At 37.7% G+C, this 23,691-nt stretch overlaps 1 protein-coding gene across 1 annotated transcript in view; it reads right to left on the bottom strand.

Annotated features, from left to right (window-relative positions):
* The window catches only part of LOC126263661 (anoctamin-8), a 179,159-nt gene that overhangs the window by 56,944 nt on the left and 98,524 nt on the right, over window positions 1-23,691 (bottom strand). The gene's annotated exons all lie outside the window — the stretch shown is intronic.

Raw genomic sequence — 23,691 nt, 5'->3', positions numbered from 1 at the left:
ATCGATCGTAATGATGTGGACAGAGTCATTATACGTTCATGCCACAAATTAATTTGTGTATATGGTTATATTCTGAACATTACTTCTGTTTTAAGATATACAGCTGTGAGTTAGTAATTTCAACCACCAGCTTTTACACATTACAATAATAGAAATTCTTCTATGGAATAGGAGTCGTCAAGCAGACACTTTCTCAGTTTGTTATCAAATTTTACTTTTGCTGTCTGTCAGACATTTTTTATGACTGTGTAAATGATCAAAAAATTTTGTTGCTGCATTGTGCACCCCTTTTTTGCTAAAGACAACATAAACATGGAGTAATGAATGTCATTTTTCCTTCTGGTATTGTAATTACATACCTCATTGTTCCTCTTGAACTGTAGTGCATTATTCACAACAAACTTCATGAGGGAATACATATACTATGACGCAGTAGTCAGAATGCCCAACTCCGTAAACAGCTGTGTACAAGATGATCGTGGGTGAGCACCACATATTATTCTCACGGCACTTTTTGCACAATAAAGACTTTCTTTCTAATATGAGTTACCCCAGAACACTATTCCATGTGACATTATTGAATGTAAATAAGCAAAATGTGTCAGCTTACTGATTTGTCTTTCCCCAAGATTTTTAATGATTCTAAGCGCAAATGTGGCTCAACTAAGTTCTTTGAGGAGATTCAGAACGTATTTTTTTCCTATTTAAATTCTCATCAATATGAACCCCTAAGAATTTTGAAGTTTCCTCCTATTTATTATTTCCTCACCATGCATTACACTTATCATTGGTATAGTACCTCTAGATATGCAGAACCGAATATGTTGGGTCTTTTTAAAACCATGGCCGTTGTCACTGGGAGAAAACCAGTAAATGATACTTTTAAGAACTTTGTTTACCATTTCTTCTGTTACTGTATGTGTGCTTAGATTGATTACAACACTAGTATCCTCTGCAAAAAGAACTAATTCTGCTTGTTGAGTACAAGATGGAAGATTGTTTACATATCTGAAGAACAGTAGTGGACCTATGATTGAACCTTGGGGAATCCCATGTGTGATTTCTCCTCAGTTACAATTATGGGCCTGGACTCTATTTCTTGAATTCTTAAGTACAACATTCTTTTGGTTAGATATCCATTGGTTGGCTGTACCATCAATCCCATAAAATGTTAATTTATCTAGGAGAATAATGTTATTCACACAGTCAAATGCCTTCAAGAGGTCACAGAACATACTAATTGGTGTTATTTTGTTATTTAACACTTGTAAAATCTGGTTAGTGAACATGTAAATGGCATTCTCAGTAGAGCAACACTTATGAAACCCAAACTGTGGTTTGCTATGGATACATTTGCCGCTAAGGTGAGATATTATTCAAGAATACATCACCTTCTCAAAAATTATGGAGAATAATGTCAGCAGTGAAACAGGTAATTATTGACATCTCTCTTATCAGCTTTCTTAAAGAAGGGTTTAACAATGGCATATTTCACTCTCTCTAGGGGAAAATATCTTGAGTTAGTGATGCATTACATATTTCAGGTAAGACTGGGCTTATGACAAGGGAACAAACTTTTAGAACTCTATTGTAAACACCATCAAAACCAGATGAACGTCCATTTTTGAGAGAATTTTCTTAATTTTAAAGGAGAAGTTGGTGATAACCTCCATATGACTGAATTTTATGGAAGAAATGTTTTCAACAAACTGATGTGATTTTGCTCTTGAACCGTTTGTCGTATGTTTTCTACTATTTAGGAAATAATTATCAAATATATTTGCTAACTGTGACCCATCATTCACAGCCCTTCCATTCACTTCAATAGCGATGTTATCCTGCTCTGTGGCCAGTTGTCCTGTCTCTTGCTTTACAACATTTCATATTGTCTTACGTCTGCTTTCGGAAGTACTGATTTCTGAAATTATGTGCATGTTTCTTGATTTTTTAATAACCCCTTCTTAGTAATTTTGAGTATATTTTGTAGTGTGCAACTACTGCAGCATCCCTTCTTGTTCTTGCCAAAAGATACACACCCTTCTCCTTATCTTTTTCTTTTACAAGATACTTTAAATCCCTCTCATGATCATGGTTTTTCACCTGGCTGTTTTGTGTGTTCCCTGACTAGCTTATGCGGAAAGCTATTTTGAAATAATGATATGAATTTATCATTAAATAGATTAAATTTTATGTTAGCACTTGGTTCATTATAAACTAGGTCCCATGTCATCTCCCGTAAACTATTCTTAAAAACATGTGTCCTGGAGTCATTAATTATTCTGATTTCCACTGAGGAGTATCCATACTGTAAGGCACTATGTTATTTATCCTAACTAACTGTGCATCATGATCAAAGAGACCATTTGTTACTGGGTAAACAGTTATTATCTCACTTTGAGCTTCATCAACACTATTGTTGATATATCACTGGAAATAGTAACAGCCATACAATATCCCAGGAGTAACAATCTGATGTCTCAAAAGTCAAATGAATGCATAAAAGTAGTAGCAGAAAAAGCTGTTTCCAGGTTAGGATTCAGTGGAAGAATCCTAAGGAAACTTAATTCATAAACAAAGAAAGTGATTTACAAAACACTCATTCAAATTATTCTTGAGAATTGCTATGCAGACTGGCACTTTCGCCACATAGGATTAATAGAAAAGATCACAAAAACTCAAAGAAGAGTGGCATGTTTTATTAGGGTTTGTTTAGCAAGAGCCAGAGGATTATGGAGATTTAACAAACTCAAGTAGCAGACTCAACAAGAGAGGTGCTGTGCATAATAGAGAAATATATTGTTAAAATTTCCTGAAAGTATATTCCAAGAGATTTAGTCTATATATTACTTCTCTGACCTACATCTTGTGGAATGACCTCAATAAGAAAATCAGATAAATTACAACTGATATGGAAGCTTACCAACAGTAGGTCTGCCTGTGGATGAAACAGTAAAGTGAGGAAATGAGAGTGATGTCTGAAGTACCCTCTGCCACACACAATAAAGCAGCTTGCAGAGCATAGTAGGACTATAAACAATTTTTTCTGTTTAATGTGGGAAAAGTGATTTTTTGGTTTGTAACATTCATTTGCTGCACTTGGTACAGTAAAGCTTTATGTTGGGTGATGGTCATGAATTTCTCTGGAAAAATATATATTAGATCTCTATATCATGAGTGTTAACATAAGAAGTATTTTAGTTTTATCTGAATTTCTATAAATGATATGACTGTTTGAAAAATGTATATTTTGTAAAAATCTTAAAACAGTAGAAGAGAACAAAAAAATATAACTAATGAACAAAACACCTTCGGTGTGTTACAGTTCCCTCTTAGTGTGCTGAAATTTAGTTGACATCTGCACACTTATGGGCTACCTTACAAATTTAAGGCGAAAATGTAAAATTTAAGTTAATTTTTCCAACTTAAAATTTTTTTCCTAGTTTAGAAAATCACAGAAAACTATCTTTTCTGTCATATTACCACTATCTTTTCCGTCACATTACCAGACACCACTGATGTAATTATAAACAGTATCTTCTCTGCTCCATCTATCTGTATTATGCAAATATTTATTAATAGAAATGTACAAAATTGCATTTTTAGGAGTTTTTACGAATTGTAAAAAACCCAAATCTGAAAACTTTCAAGAATTACACAAAAATTGTGTGGTTAACATATTAGTAATAAGTGCAAACACAATGGGCAATATTTTTCTGCATATATCACTGAATTTCTGGCATAAAATATGCATTTTGTCAACACTGTTTCCAGCACTCTTCTGTTTATAATAAACGAGTAAGAATTTGTGCATAATCCATTCTGCATCGAGTTTTGTGTTTGCTTTGAACTTTTTGTTAGGTACAAGATCAGTGAGGAAATATAGTAGTGAAAGAATAAGGTGTGTGGACTACATGAAAGAGACACAAGAAGGTGGTGTTTAAGAAAAGTGAAAAACGCTTCACAGTTGTTGTAAATATGCCAGATGCATTGCCGAAATATCCTGGTCCTCAAGTAATGGTATTAGCATCACATCCATTGTGCAGGAATTAATACACTCATTACAAGAAGAAATTAAGTGACAACCCACCTGAACGACCACCATCACCCGAATGTGAAACTGAAGAAGATAGTGCAAATGTTTATATTCCTGGGTGTGAAGTTGTTGATGCACTGAATATTAGCATTTCTGCTGTAGCCCCTACTATATCCTCCCTTAAATGTCCATGAAATGTATGAAGCACAAGAAGAAAATAGTACATAAAAAGAAAAGTGGAAGAAATTGAAACAAGTTTTACACAAGCAACATCTTCAAAACTTTGTGGATGCACTTGGTGCAGAACAAAGACAGTGACTTGTGCGTGAAATGTGATGTATAGTTTCAAAACTTAAATACTGCTATCTCAGCAGCCACTTATACTGAGAAGGTACAGTTATTGACATTGATACCAGGTAGCTACTCTAAGCAGCAGATACAGAAACAAATACCAACTTCCTCATATTATTTGATTACAAAAGCACGTAAAATAAAGAATGGGAAAGGTATTGGGGCACGCCCATATAGTTACTGTGGGCATCTGTTGCAAGATGATGGGCTTACTGTTGCTCTGGAATATTACCTAAGTGATGACAAAAGATTGCAGCGGACAAAGTCCTTATCAGGATGATGATATCTCTGTAAGTAAAAATGTTAAAAAGGTGAAAAATATATATATCACGAGATCAATGAGAGAAGCATATCTCTTAATGAAAAAAACAGAACCTGAATTTCAAAACGGGTCTCACAAAATTCTACTCCTTGCGACCAAAATGGGTAAAATGCCAGCAAGTGAAGGAAGTATGGACATGTATTTATTGCACTAAATTTCAAACTTGTTTGTTTCACCATAAGCAGTGCTACAGGAAAGAAGTACACAGAGATGGACCTGATGCTTTTGTGTATATGTCAAGAGCCACAAGATAAATGTTGATTGCAGGAGTGTGCAACGTGTCCTGGTGCTGAAATGATGACTGTTGAAGCATTACACCTTCAGGATACTGACAATGACGTAACCTATGTATTGGGGAGGGAGGAGAGTTGGTGAAGAAGACAGTAGAGCCAGAGAAGTTTGTAATAGAGGTTAGGTATTGGGTCACGAAAGGAATTGCTCAGCATCATATCTGGATAATTCAAAGTTACCACTGGTACACATAACAGGTATCAATATTCACACATGTTGCTCGCTTCCTTGGAACATCACACTGTTTTGCCATTGACATGCATGCTTTGCCGTCAGCATCACAACAGATGACATAGCATCTAGAGGCCATGCATTTACTAAACATGTGTATGTGACTGATGGTGCAATATCTTATTTTAAAAACCGTTTCTGCTTTATGAGCTTTGTCAACACTGTAGTACAGGAATTAAGACAAAAATGGATATTTTCAACTACAGGTCACGGAAAAAGTGCATGTGAAGGGGTAAGAGATCTCTGTAAATGTCTTGCAACAAGATTTACTCTCCAGTATGCAGCTGTTGACGCTATAAGAGGTGTTGCTGGATTTGTACACACCACATCAACATTAGTAACAAACATGAAACTCTTAATTCTAAATGAAAGTACATTAAGGGAATTCCATTTAAGAAAGAGGAGTGGTCTGCTATGAAGTCTGTGGTAGGAAATCAGTCAAGTCACTACTGGGTTGCATACCAGAGTGGCACGTACATTACGAGAACTGTTCTCCATGAAATGCGGCCTGTTACTGTGTGTGAAAAGCAGAGACGACAGTATACATTAGAAGACTTTGTAGTGAGTCACTTCATTTCTTTTGTGTATGACAATCAGTGGTGGGTGGGACACATAATGTCTCTCACGAGCTGCATGATAAAACCGTCCCCTTTATACCTCATGGTCCTGCTAATGCTTTCAAAAGGCCATCATCAAAGATCAGTGTGCAGTTCCCATTTCCCAAGTACTGCTCTTGTTGGATCAAACTTATCCATGTGCAAATTCAACTCGGCTATACAAGTTCAATGAGAAGCAGATGGGGGAGGGAAGAGGGGGCAGGGGGGGGGGGAACACTTTTCAACCGTGCAGTGTTGTTATATTGAAGGCAATTTTAATTCATGGAAAGTCATGAAGAAGTAGAATCATGACAGAAGACAATAATAGTCTGAGAATAATATCATAAAAAGAAAAATGGGTATAAATATTCTATGTCTCATTTTTGTAATAAAATGTTTTAGAACAAAACTATGAATTTTTTCCCACTCACTTATAATGTTGTAAAGGAATTATTTTGATTCAGAAATGCCAGTTTGGCATGACATTTACTTAAAATCAGTGATCAATTTCAGTGTCCCTGATTTTTTTACCTTGAGAGTAGAGCTAGGTATATCTAAAAAATTCCTCACATTTTGTACAGACAAGTATAGCCCACTCTGACTGTACATTCCCTGAGTACAATGACAAACTAATGTGACATGAAATTTTAGAACATTTAGGATGGGTGTTTTGGAGAAAATAATTTCTAAATAACCAAAAAATTTCACATTCTTTCATCTTCATGTACAAATATTTTGAGAGTTTAAGAATTTCATGCATTACGGTCATACCTGACAGTTAGCATTCCTTCCACTTTATCATTTCTCAAGACAGTTAACGTCCTGTGATTTCATATTTTTGAAACATAATTTTGAAATTTGCAAAAAGTTTCAAATTTTCATAGTTAAAAAATGAAAAAAGCTCAGAAAAGTGTACGTGTTAATCATGTCTCATGGTAATGGGAATAAAGTATTTATTGAAAATAAATTCACATCTCTATCAGTATTGGTTTCTTTATTATTCACTTATGTGTCCAGCAGGACCACGTGATGTACATTATATCAATGTAGCTTTTGATGATTGGCTTTCCTTTCTGTCCAAATTTGTTTCATCCTTTCAGAATGAAGTCTCTTTCTTTCATCAGACCACAGTGTACCAGTCCATTTTCTAATTTCCCTCTGACAAACTTACCAATCAAATATCTTTTGTCTGAATGTTTTTCTATCTGCAACGTCTGCCTCAGTTACACCACCTACTTTAAGATCCTCCTTAATCACAGGATCCATTTTATTGGATCAGTTTTGGCCTTACTTTTGTTTCCGTAGAATTCTAGTATTTGTTTTGTCAACCTAGTGGGTGCCATTCTTTTAATTTGCCCATAAAATTTATGTCTTCATTTTCTCATGTCACCATGTATGTCAGTGTACTTATCTATTTTATTATTCCTTCTAAGCCTATAAGTTTCTCCATCAGTAATTTTGGGGCCTAATATTTTCCTAATAATCTTTCTTTCTTTCTTTTGAATTTCTTCAATATTTCTCTTTCTACTTAAAGTTTTTGCTCCATAAAGACACTCAGGTACGATTACAATGCTGTGACGCCTAAGTTTACCGAATATAGAAAGTGATTTTTTATTACAAATATTTTGTGTTAAACTGAATACAGTTGCCATTTTTTGACAGTGAACTTAGTTTGCAGCTTTTTCCAGACCATTTTCTTGTACGAGTTCCCCCAAGTATTTAAACTGAGAAAACCTTTTTATTTTTCCATATTTCATGTTCAAAAACTTTGGTGCTTGTTTGTTGCACATCATATATTCCATTTTTTCAAATGACATTTGTAGTCCTACTTTTTCCACAATTTCTTTACGAATATCAATGTGTTTTTGAGCAGTGGTAATATCCTTAGTTAAAATTGCCAGATCATCTCCAAAGGTGAAGCAATCAACTCTAATATTACTTCTAACTGCCTTGATTGATTGATCTATATTTTGACTCAACTTTCGCTCTCACCATTTTGCAGTCACCTTTTCCAAAACACAGTTAAACAGTAATGTGGAGAGTCCATCTCCCTGTCTAACACCCATCTTTATATCAAATGGTTCAGAAATTTCTCCCATAAATTTAACTTTAGAGCTAGTGTTGGTTAACATATCAGCGCACACCCCGCTAGAGTGAAAATCTCATTCTGGAAATATTTCCTTAATCAGTGTTAAGAGTTTTACAGCCCTTGTTCCTTTAAAATTTGGAAAAGATTCATAATCAACTGAGTCATAGCCCTTTTTAAAATGCAGAAATGTATATACAACATTGTTACTAGAAATCCTTTGGTGCCTAAGAATTGGTTTTAAATTAAGAATTTGTTTCAGACAGGATCTGTTTGGTCTAAAACCTGCTTGGTAGTCACCAATTTTAGGTTCTAAATTGTTCTTGGGCTAGATCAAGTAAATACTGCGAGAGAATGTTGTATGTGACAGGGTCAAGAGAGATTCCTTGATAATTATGAACATCAGTTTTATCCTTTTTTTTTTTTTTTTATTTACGCGATGCATTTTCTTGGTTTGTCAGATATGTGCTATTAGTTAAGTGACCTCTTTTATAGTGCTATGGCCAACTGCAATTGCCAACTGCAATTATACCATTTTCTCCAGATGCTTTATTGTTTTTAAGTCTCTTAATTTGTTTAGTTATTTCAATTTTGTCAGGTTCTTTAGAATTAGGGTTGATATTATTAGTTTGCTGTGGTTGGAATTTATTTGCTGGTTCTGGATAGTTTAATAATTTTTCAAAATAATTAGCAAGTACCTTACAGTTCTCCAGGTTGTTAAAGAGTCGAACTACCATTTTCATTTTTGAAGCAAAGACTTTGAGGTTGATAACCAGTTAGTTTTATTTTGAATGTTTATAAAAAGTTTCTTGTATTGTTCTTTTGGAAGTCTTTATCAATTTCTAAAAGTTGGGCATTTTAGTAGTTTCTTTTCCCTGTCAGATTAATTTAGACTTTAATTTTCTTAGAGTTTTGTTACAATTCCAATTTTTGAAAGCCCAATGCCCAGACTTAGCTGCTGTTTCACAACCTGCATTCCATGGGTGTTTTTGTTTCTTTCCAAGTGGAATTGAATTCTGTGTTGTATTAATGAACTTTTCTTTTAGGCTTTGCCAATTTTTGGATTGTTTTTTTCTCAAGTTCACTTGTTAGAATTGGGGTTATTTTAGCAGTGTCAAATTTTGGGATAACATTTTTTGCTTTGGAGAGTTTTTGAGGTTAAGTTTTACTTTTATTTGCGTGAAATAATGGTCAGAATCAATATTAACCCCAAAATGGGTTGACATGATTATCTTAAAATTTTTGCATGTTTCAACAAGTCTTTGGCCATTTTGATTTGTACATTTATGTGCAGGAAATTCACCAACTATTTTCTTGTATTTTTTCTCTTTACCTAATAGAGCATAAATCATCCATTAAAAACTTAACATGGTTTGAGGGAATTTCTGAGATGATGCTTTCTAACATTTCCCAAGCTTCATTAATTTCTTCAGGATTTTTACATGTATCCTCATTGAGTGGCATATGGACCTTAATTAATATGTATGCTTTATTTGCACATTTAAGCAAAATTGTCATTAGTCTATTGTTGACGGGTTTTACCTCCATTATTGAATTTAAAATATTTTTGGAGACTGCAAATGCAACTCCCAAATATGGTGTATTATTAAGTATTCTTTCATCAGTTTTACTCTTAAAAAGAGGATAATTGCCAAAATCTATGGTATTATTGTTTGCCATTTGTGTTTCTTGAAGTACCAAAATTTGAATCTTCTCTTCTTTTAATGTATCTCTGAATTTATTAAGTATACTTGGTTGCAAAAGTGTTTGGATGTTAAATATTGCAAAAAATGTATTTGTTTTGTTTTTATGTTGACCAGAGGACCCAAAATTCCTCTTTTGAATCACACTGCATTTTAAGCAAGCTGCCCCGGAATCTGGAAGATCAGTTGCTCCAGTAACACAGGTGGTGGATAGACCACTTGGGTTAATACTGTGATTATCAAAATGCTCCATGATGATTGTACCTGGAATCAGGTGTGGTTGAGTGTACTCACTGAGTGAACTCAGAGTGTTAAGACTGGAAGGGTTAGTTCCAGAATAAACTTTTCAGCTGCACCACTTGTGAACATATGGTGACCACTTTGCCGCTTGTTAAAACACAGATGCAAAGCGGATTTGATTTTGTTTTGCCTTTCCAGGACAGCTTATTCTGCACACGCAGCTGTCCATCATATCTGATGGAATGTTCACTATCCGCCACCTGTGACCCGTCCAATACCCTAGGCAAGATCAGCTTCTTAGACTTTTAGTTACAAAGTCTTGAAGCATTTTTGGTTGCTTTTCTACAATTTTTCAATTTACACTTTTGTTACAGCATTTGGGAGGTTCATGTGGAACTTCAACATATATTTTTTTCAGCAAACTTTGAAACAGTGATGTGACACATTCACTCTTGACCTTTATGATTTGGATGAAATCACCCTGTTTGTGCTGCCTTCTTTACTAATTCCACCCAAATGCTTCATATTACACAACAAACAGCACAGTTTAGATTTATTACAACAAGGAAAAAGTTATTTCTCCGTCAATATATTTACAAAACTATTCACATTATTGAAATGCTGATTATTTTGTGAACATTACAATGTAGGTAAGAATAATAAAATCAAGAGTTCAACTTTAACCAGAGTCTCTTCGTGTCAGGTGTGTGACACGGTTAACACTCACCCTCCTATTCAACATGCCAACTGATATAAGTTAAACTTATTGGCATTTGAATTTACAAGATAGAAAAGTTTTGGCGAGGTTTCCTACACTATAGAGTATTGAGTTTACAGCCATGACACGTCTATCTTGGCTTTAAATTCAATAGTCCATGGTGTAGGAAATCAATAACAAATATCTTTGCAAAATTTCTCCAATTCCCTGACCCTCAATTGCAAATGTTCCCTTGTTAGCCACCATCGCTCACTGTGAGTATTTACAATACTGGATTGGTCCTCATTCAACAATACCAGCCAATAGAAATTTAAATGAAAGGTACCACAATAAAGGATGGTAAGGTGGCTAAATATCCAGATAAATTGTACTGAAACTGATAATGGCTACAGAACCCTATGCACAAATATATTCCAGTTTTCATCTGGAGCAAAGTATGAAATCATGTAAATGTGATAATATAGATATAAAAGAAATAGAATTCAAATCTTACATGTCCTTCTCCACAAAGGTATAAAGTGTGTACAGTTGTGTAGCATAATCAGATGTGTTATAAGAACTACCACACATTAAACTTTGGATTTCATAAACAGTTGCTTAGGATACATTTTACTGAAAATGGTAATGTTTCTTTTTAATGGTAAGTAATTTGGACACAGTGAAAGAAAAATTGTTTTATACACAGTTCGTATGTGAAAATGTCTACACATTCACACATTACAGCTTACACCTCGGTGACAAAAGTCATGGTATACCTCCTAATATCGTGTCGGACCTCCTTTTGCCCGACTTAGTGCATCAACTCGACACGGCATGGACTGAACACACTGTTGGAAGGCCCTGTAGAAATACCACTCTTTTATACCATGTTTATATGATACTACTGCTGTCTGTGTGTGCGTGCATATCACATGACTTTATTGCCTCAGTATACTTATCATTATGTGAAAGGCCTTAAAAAAGTCCCAACTTATAACAACTTGATGTTAGAAGATTTTAGATAGTGTCCACTTCAAAGCAATCCCTTCCTCTAATGACACTTGTTTTAGTGTTCTCATATGGATAAATGTTCCCATGAATGCATTCTTTGGAATAACACAAAATTCTCTCATATAACTTTCTTGGCTCTTGCCCATGATTGGAAACATTGATCCTTCAATGTCGTTTTGAGAAAAAGGCTGCAAAGAGCCATTCTTAGAGAATAGGATGTATGGAACACAACAGTTGTACAATATTATGCTAGATAACTTATCTGAAGCAAAGCACAAAACAATGTGTTGTGATGCAATGGTCAAGATAAAATTTTTCTGCAGTTTTGATCCTCCACACAACTTCACAGAAAAGGTGAAATTCGCATTTCACTTCTCTGTTTCTCACATGGCACACACACGACACCCAACAGCTTTCCAACAGAACAACACAATAATCAACATCACTCTCACCCACACCCCTCCCCATGTACTATTTGTCATACTGTTTCTTGGAAATGCTGCAATGGTTGGTTGAAGAACTATTTCTGTGGAGATAGGAAGAAAAGGAATTACAGAAAATAAGAGAGCAAGGGCTATGGAGGAATCTTTTAATGTGCAACATGAAGACAATATCAGTGTGTAAAAGGTTGTTGGGAGAAAGGATTTGTTTATGATGACTTTGTTGAGAATTGGAACCTGACTGGCAGTAAATATTGCTGAATGTAAATGATGCCTTGCGTGTCATTTTAAATTAGCGTATCATTAAAAATAATGCAGCCCTGTATTCAAAGGTTGATTTACAAACCTCAGTACTTTTATTATGGCCCCACTGAATGTGATATGCTTTTGACTTCATCCACTGTGTGATCTAATTTACCTAGCCAGTTATAAGAGAACTTGCAGCCTACTGTTGAATCAAATAAAAGCAAAAATACAGAGACTAGCTGGGATCTGAGCTGATGGGCTGATATTTCCAGAATAAAGCTTCACTCTGCAGCAGAGTGTGCACTCTTTTGAAACTCTCTTTTAGATTAACACTGTGTGCTGGATCAGGACTCAACCCTAGAATTTTGCCTTTGGTTGGTAATGCTCTTACTATGCCATGTTACATAGACTGTCATGTTACAAAGTTGACACCAAAGTAGAGAGCAGCACAGACTTATCCACTGTCAGACTCTGTGGTGAACAAAATCTGAAATAAATCAATATTAATGAAAGGGTAAGAATGGAGAAGCATTCAATGAATTTGCAGTAAAATTCTGCTGCCAATCTGATGAAAAATTAAGAAGTTATGGTCTTGGGAAAATAAAGAAGACCCACCAAATTCATCTATCCAGTTACTCAGTGATCATGGTGGAAACAAAATGGAGGATGGCAGAAAATGCCGAAATGCTAGATTTGGTTCTTCTGAAATTGTTTATATTGTGAAAGATTATAACAAAGTTACTTCTTTCAATCAGTGCATGAAAGCAGAAATTGCAGATATTGAGATAAGTGATCAAAGAATAGAAAGTCAATTCGAACTTGTTAACAGAGGAAGGCAACTAGACTGCAGGGATACCTATATGATTCTATACCGACTGAGCAAATGAACTTGATCCTCTTCTAACAGCAGTGCATCAAGGTTTCCAAGGAACGGGGAAAAAGTGCGAGTCATTCCTGCCTTCAAAGCTAGTCTTTGGACAGGTGTGCATAAAATATATGACTATATAATTCATACCAAACTGTTCTTGAATCACCAAAAACAATTTTGTCTATTTCTTATTACTTTTTTATAGAGCAAAAGCCTTCTCTACAGGAATCAACATGATGTCTGTGAACCAAGATATTGTGAAACTCAATTTTCTCTTTTTTCTGTCCGTCCGTTAAATATAGAAGACAAATGCTAAGGTTGATGTCTCGTTCCTTAACTGCCAAAAGGTTCTGAGTACAGTTGTGAGCCACTGCTTATAGTTGTGTGCACGTAAGAAGGTGGGTGGTGGTGTGATACACAGTGGCAAAGAGCAGTGTGCCACATGACAATGCAACCAATAGTGTCATACTGCCCTGTATACTTATAGCATGTACTTCAGCATGCGCAATGAATTTTAGCATTGATTTTAATGTTAGTGTGGATATGATAAGGTTACATTGTCACTATAGTATCCATTACACAGGGTGTTACAAAAAGGTACGGCCAAACTTTCAGGAAACATTCCTCACACACAAAGAAAGAAAATATGTTATGTGGACATGTGTCTGGAAATGCTTACTTTCCATGTTAGAGCTCATTTTATTACTTCTCTTCAAATCACATTAATCATGGAATGGAAACACACAGCAACAGAACGTACCAGCGTGACTTCAAACACTTTGTTACAGGAAATGTACAAAATGTCCTCCGTTAGCGAGGATACATGCATCCACCCTCCGTCGCATGGAATCCCTGATGCGCTGATGCAGCCCTGGAGAATGGCGTATTGTATCACAGCCGTCCACAATACGAGCACGAACAGTCTCTACATTTGGTACCGGGGTTGCGTAGACAAGAGCTTTCAAATGCCCCCATTAATGAAAGTCAAGAGGGCTCAGGTCAGGAGAGCGTGGAGGCCATGGAATTGGTTCGCCTCTACCAATCCATCGGTCACCGAATCTGTTGTTGAGAAGCGTACGAACACTTCGACTGAAATGTGCAGGAGCTCCATTGTGCATGAACCACATGTTGTGTCGTACTTGTAAAGGCACATGTTCTAGCAGCACAGGTAGGGTATCCCGTATGAAATCATAACAACATGCTCCATTGAGCTTAGGTGGAATAACATGGGGCCCAATCAAGACATCACCAACAATGCCTGCCCAAACGTTCACAGAAAATCTGTGTTGATGACATGATTGCACAATTGCGTGCGGATTCTCGTCAGCCCACACATGTTGATTGTGAAAATTTACAATTTGATCACGTTGGAATGAAGCCTCATCCGTAAAGAGAACATTTGCACTGAAATGAGGATTGACACATTGTTGGATGAACCATTCGCAGAAGTGTACCCGTGGAGGTCAATCAGCTGCTGATACTGCCTGCACACGCTGTGCATGGTACGGAAACAACTGGTTCTCCCGTAGCACTCTCCATACAGTGACGTGGTCAATGTTACCTTGTACAGCAGCAACTTCTCTGACGCTGACATTAGCGTTATCGTCAACTGCATGAAGAATTGCCTCGTCCATTGCAGGTGTCCTCGTCGTTCTAGGTCAACCCCAGTCGCGAGTCATAGGCTGGAATGTTCCGTGCTCCCTAAGACGCCGATCAATTGCTTCAAATGTCTTCCTGTCGGTTCACGTTCGTTCTGGAAATCTGTCTCGATACAAACGTACCGCGCCACGGCTATTGCCCTGTGCTAATCCATACATCAAATGGGCATCTGCCAGCTCCGCATTTGTAAACATTGCACTGACTGCAAAACCACGTTTGTGATGAACACTAACCTGTTGATGCTACGTACTGATGGGCTTGATGCTAGTACTGTAGAGCAATGAGTCACATGTCAACACAAGCACTGAAGTCAACATTACCTTCCTTCAATTGGGCCAACTGGCAGTGAATCGAGGAAGTACAGTACATACTGACGAAACTAAAATGAGCTCTAACATGGAAATTAAGCGTTTCTGGACACATGTCCACATAACATCTTTCCTTTATTTGTATGTGAGGAATGTTTCCTGAAAGTTTGGCCGTACCTTTTTGTAACACCCTGTAGATGGCATAAAGCAAACAATGAAAGTATTATGTTAAGAAGCAACATAGATAGTTTTCTGGGCTTATAAATTCTACTGTGAAGTATCAGATGTGGAAACAGTGGTTCGGTGTAGTGCTTATCCCATTGTTTCCAGTTACCAGGGTAGGCAATGGTTGTAGCCTGAGGCATAGGACAGAGAAAGACAGCACACTGGTGATGCTGCAAAGCATTCTCCATCTCTCTCTCACACAGTCTCCTCCTAACGTGTACACCACTAAAGTGATTGCATGTAATATATTACACATAAGTAAACAGAAAGAGCCATTATTGTTTGGCTACACAACAGGGAGTACCTGTAAAGTATCTACAAGTATGCATCCAGAGTATCTAAAGGGGAACAACCACACAAAATTACTTGTAGGAAAAGACAGATGCCAAAATAGATTGATTGGAAGGCTCATAAAGAAAAATAATTTGTCCACGTAAGATGGACAAAATAGACTGATTGGAAGGATCAGAAAGAAAAATAATTTGCCCATGTAAGATGGATTTTACAAAACCTTCATCTGATTGGTTTTCAAGTACAGAATGATCTTTGGAGAACCTGGTCATCTTGATATCTAAATAAACCATGGAATTCCCAATCTTAGTCATATTTTTATTTATTTAAACCGAAAACAGAATGTAGCTTTATAGCCTTCGTCAGATCTATAAGAAGAAAATAAAAAAAAAATTCAGAATTTGTGAAACATCTGTTATATACTCTAAAAATACATTCATGTTCACTTTCATGTTTCACAAAACCACACACACAAAGAGAGAGAGAGAGAGAGAGAGAGAGAGAGAGAGAGAGGGGAGGGGGCGTTTCACAAAACTTCCATCCATACACATCACACAAAATGCCCATGGGTCTCATACAAAGGCTTACTGATAGTTATGAGCGGAACACAAAAGGAGGGCTATGATATCAATACCTGAATTACCCTCCGCCACACTCAGTATGAATGTAAACATAGATGTAGAAATACTGCACAACATTATTCAGAACAGGATGTTCTTTGTGAATTACACGCATAACAGGAACCTATGTTTAAGTATGCCGGAAATGTAATAAAAATGTGAGCTGGTTCTCTGCCTCTTCAGCACATAATCCTAACGTCAATAGTTTCACCATAATAGAATGGCATAGTGGCCAACTAGTGGTGAAAAACTGCCATATGCAAAGATAGAAAGCTGGTGAAGAATGCAGTATTTATAGTTCAGTTAAGCACTTGTCAGTTTCAGGGAAATAACTTGACAATTTAAAGATAATTTCCAGGTCTAACTTGGTTCTACAGTTAACAATCAACAACTCTGATAAGGAAGTGTAAGGTCCTGAGTGGAGTATATGCAACTGAAAGAGTAACCCCATTATCTGTAAATAACTGTTTTGTTGCTGTTTTATTCTGGCTGATACGCATGGGTACACAGCACGAAAATATTGGAGAAAAGCAGGGGAACTAAACAGATACTTCAATACATCAACAGTAAGAACTACTGAATCAATGAAACTGAAAATATCTACAAGAAGTTACAACAGGAAGTGTTACTTCACATTGCTTGACTGTGTTATAAAAATATGATTTGACTGATTTATGAATATTTAATGATACTCATATAGAAAGATATGCAGTTAAGACCTTGTGAAACTATAATATGATAAATGAAAGTCATCTCTACTACTTCGATGCCGTGGATGAAAGATTTTTCCAGGCATTATTGGGTGTTGCAAATACTATACCATATTACCTCAAGTTGCTGCTTGAAGGTAGAAATTATTATACTTCCATCTACCCAACTTAGAGATATGAAGAATATGGCAAAGAACTTAGCACCATGTTCTTATCTGCACTGAATCTGACAAGGCAAATTACATATATTTTATTCTTTAGTATTGTTTACGAGAACCAGACTTATGTTAATTCAAACTGTGTGATGGTTTACAGTTAATACAAAGACAGGGAACTATGAGTGTTACATTTCTTTTCAAGCACCTATTTCACTTTGCTAGAATCATATCTTAAAGGTAATAACTTCCAGTTGGATTTGGACTAATGAAAACAATAATGGTGTTGTATATTAATTTACGAAAAGAGTCACAACATTTTGATGGGTCGCATTGTTTCAATCTTTGCTTGATTTTGATTCACTCAAAGCTACATGATTAAAGTAACTGATGCCTAAAGACCAGTGCTAACTTCAGCTTTGTTTACAAGTTTCTTAATGTAATACTTGAGTAGGAAGCCATGTAGAGTCTGTTGGTTCATTCTGGTGTAGCAAACATTAATCATATTTATGAAACAACAAATTCAGTAACTGTTCTAAGTCACTGTGCTTTGGTGGAAGACATCCTCTATCAAATGGTACATGAAGGTACAATGTGAAATGCATAACTTTGTCTCACAACACCACCCCACTTTGTCCATTACATGTTTCGGGTGAAGAAAGAGAGCCTAGCAAATTTCAAAGTGGCACTAACATGGTTAACAATACTAAGAGTGTACAGGCTATGAAAACGTAGTGTTCTAGGTGTTTGTACTGTTGGCTTAGTTGTGAGTTATGAAAGATAGCCATGGTGATGGCAAGGACACACTGCTTTTCAGGTGTAACCAAAACTGATTTTAAGATATTTTACGAATATGAAAGAGGGTGATACACTCATTACAAAGTGAATGTTTCATGAGGAAGATTTTCAGAACCAAAATTAAGACCTTCAACAGTTTTCAGGAGGAAGAATAAAGCACTTGCAGGAGGAGAGAGGAACTAGCAGAGTGAAAGAATGAAAAAATATTGGAAACAAAGAAAAAAGAAACACCACTGGAAAAAAGAAATCAAAAGTAATAGTTGTACATTGTCCAACAATGGAAAATCCAGGATGGAATGTAACAATAATATGAAAAGGACAGTTGCTACTCACTGTACAACGGAGATGCTGAGTTGCAGATAGGCAAAACAAAAACACACACACGTGCGCAGTCTTTGGGTGCTGAGGCCACACTTTGAGCAGCTGCGCATGATAGGAGATTCTACCGGGTACTGGGGGTAAGGAGGAGGCTGGGGCGGGGAGGGGGAGGATAGCAGGGTGGGTTGGGGAACGGTAAGTGCTGCCTATGGGAGCGTTGGTGGAATGGAGGACTGTATATTGCTGGAATGCGAACAGGGTAGGACAAAGACTAATTGAGGCCAGGAGGATTATGGGAACATAGGGAATATTGCAGGGATTGCAGGAAGAGTTTCCACCTACACAGTTCAGAATAGCTGGTGTTGGTCAGATGCATCCAGATGGCGCAGGCTGTGAACCAGTCATTGAAAGAAGAATGTTGTGTTGGGCGGCATGCTCAGCAAGGGGTGGTCCAAGCGTCTCTTGGCCATTCATGCGGACACACAGCTTGAAAGTTGTCATGAAAATGTAGAATGCAGCACAGAGGTTGCAGCTTAGCTTGTAGATTACATGACTAGTTTCACAGGTAGCCCTGCCTTTGATGGGATAGCTGATGCTAGTGACCAGACTGGAGTCAGTGGTGGTGGGAGGATGTATGGGACAGGTCTTGCTTATAGGTCTATTCAGGGATATGAGTCATGAGGCAAGGGGTTCGGTGGGCAGTGGAATACCATTGTGGAAGGGGTGGGAAGGATAGTCGGTAGGACATTCCTCATTTTAGGGGTCGGCGAGAGGTAGTTGAAACCTTGGCTGAGAATGTTATTTAGTTGCTCCAGGCCTGAGTGGTACTGAGTCATGAGGGGAATGCTCCTCTGTGACTGGACGGTGGGACTTTGAGAGACCTGATTTTGTACAAGGTTGGGAGGGTAATTACAATCTGTAAAGGCCTCAGTGAGCCCTTTGCTGTAGTTTGATATTGACAACTCATCACTACAGATGTTACAGCCACAAGTAGCTAGGCTATATGATGGATGGGGCTTCTTGATATGGAAAGGCAGGGTGTATACATGGACAAGGAAAAAAAATTCCCAGATTTCTCCCGGATTTTCCGGTTAAAAATACACTATCTCCCGGGTGAAAACATAATTTTTCCCTGTTAACTGACAGGATATTTTCTCTTGGAACTGTACAACTTATCAGTCCTTTGAATGGTCATGGTTTTATACATGGGCGTAGAATTTCCCGGGGCTTTAGAAAACTAAACACAGGGGAAAAAAACACGTTTTGGAAAGACCTGTCATGTGCAGCAACAGGTACGCTGAACATTTTTGTATTTACGAAAGTATAAATTCGAATTCCACCAAACACCGCAATTTACTTTCCGAAGCATTGAAATCGAGACAGTGATGCGCTTTTGCAAGCCAGTCATAGCTCATGTCACGTGATCTCACCAGCCGATGGCAGCAGGTATTCAGAGCTTAGGACACGTGATGTAGTCAGCCAATAGTGACGTCAGTGTTAAGTAGTGTGAACACACAAACTGAAAAAATTAATGGTTTAAATTACTATACATGGTGTTGCTACATGAAAAGCAAAGCTTGCACATATAATATTGGGCTAGAAGATTAATACGCTGCAAGTGAAGCTAAGCTTTCGCATATAATGTTGATCTTTTATGCGCATATTACAATTTAAGATATATCACACAAATGTGCCAGTAAAATTTTTAATAAATGTCTGATCTTCTGGGCTCAAAATTCATCTAATGGCTCGTCACCAAAGAGTTGATTTTTAAATGAGAGTCAAATGCTCAGTGATTTCAGAAATTCATCGTACATTCTCGCACATAGTTCAACTTGCGTGAAAGGAAATTTACTTTGATGGTAACGCTTTTCAAACCACCATTTGGAATGTTTTTCTGTGATCTGTTAGAAATAAGTTCATTTCTGCAGTTTCCAGAGAGCGCAACATGATAGGCGCCACCGTGCTTGCGCAGCTACGATGTCGTAGGGAGGCTGTGTGCTTGTACGTGTGAAACATTAAAAGATCGTACATTATGTCATAAAAGAAACGAGACATCAGAGGATACTCCAAGAGCATCGGAATTTCGTTACACATACTAAAATGTGCACATTTAAAGTGCACATTCGTATGACCAGATTAAGCTTTTCAATGTGGTTTGCGGGATGTAAATTTTCTTGCAGCACCAGTGCTGTGTTATCTCACGTGTGGTTCTTTATTATGATATAATTCTATACGTGCTATAAGATAAAAACATGCACTTGTAATGCAGCGAACAGTGTGTGGAATTAAACACTTTGTTTAGAATATATTGTCTGCCTCAGTGGATAAGATTAAAAAATGCAAGTTTCTTTAGCAAACCGACAAAAATAACATCATTGTTCTGCAAGGCAATTAATGCTTGACTGTCAGAAAGGTGGAAATAAAATAAAATCTGCAACTAACAACACATTTTAGCCTTCCGTAATTATGTGAATGTATTTTAATTCACTTGATAGCTCCTAGCCACAGAAATCTGTTTTGTATTCACGTGGAGACTACCCACTTCCCCACTATAACTCAGACTGCTCTGTGCATCAGCCCCAGATCTACGATATTTCCGAACTGGGGCAATACCCCGCCACTCCCTCGAGCGTTTGAGAAAGGATGTCAATAATAATAATAATAATAAAATCGAATTTTCAAAAATATGTTCATTTTCCAGTGCACATCTTCCTGAAGATGTCTGATGCATAAAACACATGTGTTCGAGGAAATGTAAGACATGTTATTTGGTCGTTAAGTGTGCCAAAGTGCAGTGCCACACCTCTTCACACAGTATTCTTCCATTTGCACGTCACTGTATTTCGCTCTGTGGAATTGAAACGTGTATATTTTGTAATGGATGCCATCAAACCATATTCTGGACAGTGGAAATTAAGATGTCCTGTAGTGCCTCTCCTGCTTACAGTCAGCAGGTTGGACATTCTGTCCCTCTTTAAAAAACAAAAAAAACTTCAGAAAATTTGCACACTTTATTCCCTATCAGTTAACAACTTGCTGCTTTGTGTGACAATAAATTGAATATAGGATACATAAACCCAGTAAAGACACAAGACAAGCAAGACAACACACATTTCTTCGATCCTTAGGTCCTAGAATTTTTTTCTCTCTAATCAGCTTTACATGGCGTGCTTTCCTTTCTGTGAAAGAATCTATAACCTCATAAAAGTTCATCAAACGTTTTGCTACATGAAAAATCGAAATGTCGTCGTCTAATACTGAAAAATCTGTTAATACAAATAGGACCCAAGACTGGTGTGGTTTCCCGATCTGATTACGTCTATTTTGTCACTGTTTGATAGATAAAAAAAGGCCTTTCTAATACTGCAACAATTGTAGCACACACCAAATAAACGAGACTGTTTAGGCACAAACGGTCTTTCTTGTAACGACAAAATATAATTCACAAGTATCAATATCAAGCCGGATTAGCCGAGCGAGGTGTGTGTGTGTGTGTGTGTGTGTGTGTGTGTGTGTGTGTGTGTGTGTGTGTGTGTGTTTGTCCTTAGGATAGTTTAGGTTAAGTAGTGTGTAAGCTTAGGGACTGATGACCTTAGCAGTTAAGTCCCATAAGATTTCACACACATTTAAACAAATATCAAATGCCTATTAGGCCTACTTACTACAAGCAAAAATCTTTACATTAGGAAATAGTTTCATGCTTCATTCATACGCTCCAGTTTCTCAAGCATGAGATCGAAAAGTAGTAGTAAGAAATTTTTATGCAAACTTGGAATCGTCATATTGTTCCATAATTTGTGTGATGTCCCCATTTCTTCTCCTTCCTCGTTCTAACAAACAGTCTTGTTACCACTAATTCTGTAACTATTCCTGCCAATGTCAAAGCTTATTCACAGTTTAATTTCACTAACTGCCAGAAACACCAGTTTACTTATCCCGCGATTATTCTCCGGTTAGGCGTAGTTAGATGTTCGTACAACGCGTTTTCCACGCTTCTTCCAGAATAGAACTTAAAGCAGCTGCTAACCGAGTATCGTACAACTGGCCCTTGCTAGTATAGCGACCTGGCCAAAAATTTTCTGTCAAAATTTCATTTTCTTGGAAACACCAAGGACGTAATACGTAATCTTCCTTACCTGTTATTCGTTCATCTCCACTCCTGTAGTCTGAACCTATGGATTTCGCTAGTAATTATAACAACGCTCATCATTCGCAAACCCAATCAACCACACAATCAGACAGCGGTTGGCATTCGTCCATTCGACCTTACTCCGCTCTGGTCGTATAGCTCCATATGTCTGCAGGAAAGTTTGTTTCTACATGTGGCAAGGATTCCCCTGACAGAGATATCATGTACACTATGCACACATTCACAAATTAACTTGCGGTTCATTCAGAAATGAACTTAGAACATGTTCAAAAACCGACAGGGATGCGTTTCAAAGTCATGTGAATAATCGATAGACTAACGTGCGCTGGATGCTAGGTGCTTTGTGAAATAAGGTTTTCTCCCATCTGCTCCCAACCCCCTGCCTTATAGCTCCTATCCCTGTAACACACCTGTCCCATACATCCTCTCACCACCACCCACTCCAGTCTGGTCAGAAGCTTCACCTATACTATCAAAGGCAGGGCTACCTGTGAAACCAGTCATGCGATCTACAAGCTAAGCAGCAACCACTGTGCGGCATTCTACGTGGGGATGACAACTAAAAATCTGTCTGTCTGTATAAGCGGCCACTGTCTAACTGTGGCCAGGAAACAGCTGTACCACCACATTGGTGAGCATGACACCCAACATAACATTCTTCATTTCAATGACTGCTTCCAGCCTGTGTCATCTGGATCCTTCCCATCAACAACAGCTTTTCTGAACTGTGCAGACGGGAACTCTCTCTGCAATATATTCTACCCTCCTGTAACCTTCCTCCCGATCTCAACTTTCATTAGTCTTTGTCCTACACTCTAGCCCCTTCCCTGTTCCCATTCCAGCACTACATAGTCCTCTATTCCACCAACACATCCACTGTCCTTCTACCTCTCTCCTTTTCCACTAACCCCCCCCCCCCCCAACCATCTAACCTCCCGACGGCATCTTGCTGCCCTACTCTCTCTCCACTTTGTCCCTGCTGTATGCTCCCACAAGGCAGCACTTACCACCCCCACTCCACCCCACCCTGCTTATCGCTCCCCACTCGCCCCAGCCCCAGCCTCCTCCTCACTTCCACCACCCGGTAGCGTCTCCCATTATATGCAGCTGCTTGCAGTGTGGCCTCAGCAGCTGCTTGCAGTGTGGCCTCAGCAGCCGTACAATGCGGTCATGTGTGTGCGAGTTGCGTTTGTGTGTGTGTGTGTGTGTGTGTGTGTGTGTGTGTGTGTTTTATCTCTGATGAAGGCCTTGTTGCTTGAAAGCTCATTTTCTGACAGTCTTTTTGTTATGCCTGTCTGCGAGTCAGCATCTCTTGTATATGGTGAGTTGTACGTAGTCC

The sequence above is a fragment of the Schistocerca nitens genome, chromosome 6, assembly GCF_023898315.1.
Source record: "Schistocerca nitens isolate TAMUIC-IGC-003100 chromosome 6, iqSchNite1.1, whole genome shotgun sequence".
NCBI lineage: Eukaryota > Metazoa > Arthropoda > Insecta > Orthoptera > Acrididae > Schistocerca > Schistocerca nitens.
This window is presented reverse-complemented; position numbering and strand designations above follow the sequence as displayed.